This window comes from Microtus ochrogaster (genome assembly GCF_000317375.1).
Source record: "Microtus ochrogaster isolate Prairie Vole_2 chromosome 14 unlocalized genomic scaffold, MicOch1.0 chr14_random_2, whole genome shotgun sequence".
Taxonomy (NCBI): Eukaryota; Metazoa; Chordata; class Mammalia; order Rodentia; family Cricetidae; genus Microtus; species Microtus ochrogaster.
In genome coordinates this window covers 789,278-792,291 of record NW_004949097.1, presented here as the reverse complement: position 1 = coordinate 792,291, position 3,014 = coordinate 789,278, and the positions used below count along the sequence as shown (strand labels likewise).

Below are 3,014 nucleotides of genomic sequence, written 5' to 3'. Positions count from 1 at the left end.
TGTGTGTGTGTGTGTGTGTGTGAGAGAGAGAGAGAGAGAGAGAGAGAGAGAGAGAGAGAGAGAGAGAGAGAGAGAGAATTATTGACGTCTTGATAGCATGCTGTAAATGATTCCCAACAATTGAAATAGCTCCGTACAAGTTAAGTTTGAGTGACTCTAGGAGACTGGAGTTTCTCTCTTCCATCTGTGCCTGTCCTCCTTTTAAGCAGGATTAAACCCAAATAATAACTGACTAGATAGCTTATGGGCTGCTGTGTAGCTCAGGACTCTGGGTTCCTGCCCTAGGACTGTGCTGATATGCAATCCTTAATTGGGGACCAAGAAAAGAAAAAGAAAGCCGAAGAGCTAAGTAACCAGTTGCTGGGTATCTTTAATGAAAATATTTTTTAAACTTTAATTAATTACATTTTCACTGTGTAGCCCTGACTGGTCTGGAACTCATTATGTGGACCAGGTTGGCCTCAGACTCGCAAGATCTCTTCCTCTGCCTCCTGAGTTATAGCAAGCTTTCTTGCTGGACTGTCTTTGGACCACCAGCCCACAAATAATGACCCAGAGACTTATTATTAATTATGAAATCTTGGCCTTAGTTTGGGTTTTTTCCCAACTAGCCCTTATAACTTAATTAACACACACACACACACACACACACACACACACACACACACACATATGTTCTGCCACGTGGCTCAGTTACCTCGTCTTAGTACAGCAAATCTGATTTGCTTGAGTCCGCTGGTGAAATCATGCGCCTAGATTCCTCCTCTCAACTTCTCTCTGCCTATTCTCTCCTGCCCAGCCTTTCCTGCCCAGCGATTGGCCATGTAGCTCTTTATTAAACCAATCCAAAGGCACTTAGGCAGAGACAAACATTCTGCAACACCCAGTGCCATGGTTAAAGGTATGTGCCACAATGCCAGTATCTTTGTTTTTAAGATTTTAAAAAAAATTACACTGTTGCACACATGAACACATTTATACCCTGGTGCATAGTGTACGTCAGAAGACAGCCTGTGGAAATTAGTTTTTTCCTACCCTGAGAGTCCCAGTTCATTAGACTTGGCAGCAAGTGCCCTTACCCACTGAGCCATCTCTAGGGATGTTACTTCCTGCACCCCGAGAGCACAGCCCCTGCTCTGTCTCCTTGCACAGTTCAGGTATCTATGCAAGCACACGAGGACAGACTATCCCAGACTCTCCCACTCCTCCCTTCCTTCCCCCTTTCCATGGCGAGAATTCAGGAAGTCTGTGAACTCTGGGGAAATGCGTTATTTCCTAGCCTCTCACTGAAAAGCAGCTTTCATAGCCAAGTGCTGGGATTTCAGGTGTGAATCATCATGCTGACCTACCCTGGGTTTCTTGTGAGGATTTCAGGGCGTGATCTGTATAAAGTACAAAGAGGCTGGCATGTGAAAATGATACATGTTTCCATTTTACTGTACACAGAAGCTGGACGTAATAACAAGGGAAATAGCACACTTGTGTTCTATTATCATAGACCGGCTTTGTTGGTTAACTAACTGAAATTCATTATTCACATAGGGTTCACGTGAAGTGTTTTACAGTTCTATGGGTCTTAGTAGATATACAATGATGTGTCCATTACAGTATCATGCAAAATCAATTCACACCTGTAAGAAGCCTCTGTACTCCAACCTCTTCCCCTTTTAGTAAGCTCTGATTTACTTTTAGGGCTTTAAGTTCTTCTTTTTTACCAGGTATGGTGGGACAAACCTTTAATTCCAGGACTTGGAAGACAGAGACGGGCAGATCTCTGTGAGTTTGAGGTCAGTCTGGACTACATTTTGAGTTCTAGGACAGCCAGGGCTCTGTAGAGAGACCATGTCTCAAATATATATATATATATAATAAAATATATATAAATATAATAAAATAAAAATATATATATTATATATATATGAAAGAATAAAATTCTCTTTTTTCTTTTATGTGTATGGGTGTTTTGCCTGCATGTATGTCTGTCTGTGCCTCACCTGTGTGCACTCCCCAAGGAAGCCAGAAGAGGGCACCAAAGCCTCTGGGCCTTGAGTTACAGATAGTTGAAAACCACCCTGCATAGGATGGTACTAGAACCTGGGTCCTCTAGAAGAAAAGCCCATGTACTTAACCTCAAAGCCATCTCTCCAGCCCCAGTTCTGGTATTTTTGATTTGGTTTTTCCAGACTATCAGGATATATTCTGAGTCAAAGTCAGAGTCAAGTCTGTTCAGAGTGGCTTCTTTCACTTAACAGTATACAATTGAAGATTTTTTTCTATCTTTCTGTTGCTTGATAATTCATTTCCTTTTAGTGCTGAATAACATTTAAATATATGATTGTGTCTTATTTATCCATTCACCTGTGGAATAGCATCTTAGTTGTTCCTAGCTCTGAGAGATTATGAAAAATGCTGCTATAACATTCCCATGAATATTTTTTTTGTTTAGAAGCAAACTTTTCAAAACTTTTCAAAATTTAATTGTAACTATGTGTATATGTGTATGGATGGATGGGTGTGTGTGTACATGTGTGCATACTGGTTTGTGCATGAGCCTGTAGTGCCTGAAGAGGTCAGAAGAGGGTATCAGATCCTCTTGGAGCTGGGGCTTGACACCTCCAGAAAGGCAGTATCTGTTCTTAGTAGCTAAGCCACCCCTCCAGCCCCTAGACACAGTTTTCAATGCATTTGGATAAATACATGTAGGACAGTTGCCGAACTCTATGGTGAGATGACCTTTAAGTTTTGAAAGACACCACCACATTTCTTTCAGAGTGGCTCTACCATTCACAGTCTTACCAGCAAGGAGTGGAGTTCCTGTTGGTCCAATCTTATGTTAGCTTTTAGTGTTGTCTGTTTCTCAGAGTTTTTTTTTTAACCATTCTAATAGGTGTGTAGTGGTGTCTCAGTGTTGATTGAAATTACAGTTCCTTGGTGATATGTTGAGCATTTTAGGATGCTTATTTGTCATTGTGTGTGTGTGTGTGTGTGTGTGTGTGTGTGTGTGTGTGTGTGTG

General features: G+C 41.3%; 1 protein-coding gene across 1 annotated transcript in view; it reads left to right on the top strand.

Moving 5' to 3' along the window:
• Mansc1 (MANSC domain containing 1) overlaps positions 1-3,014 on the top strand; it is a 22,585-nt gene that overhangs the window by 716 nt on the left and 18,855 nt on the right. The window lies entirely within an intron of this gene.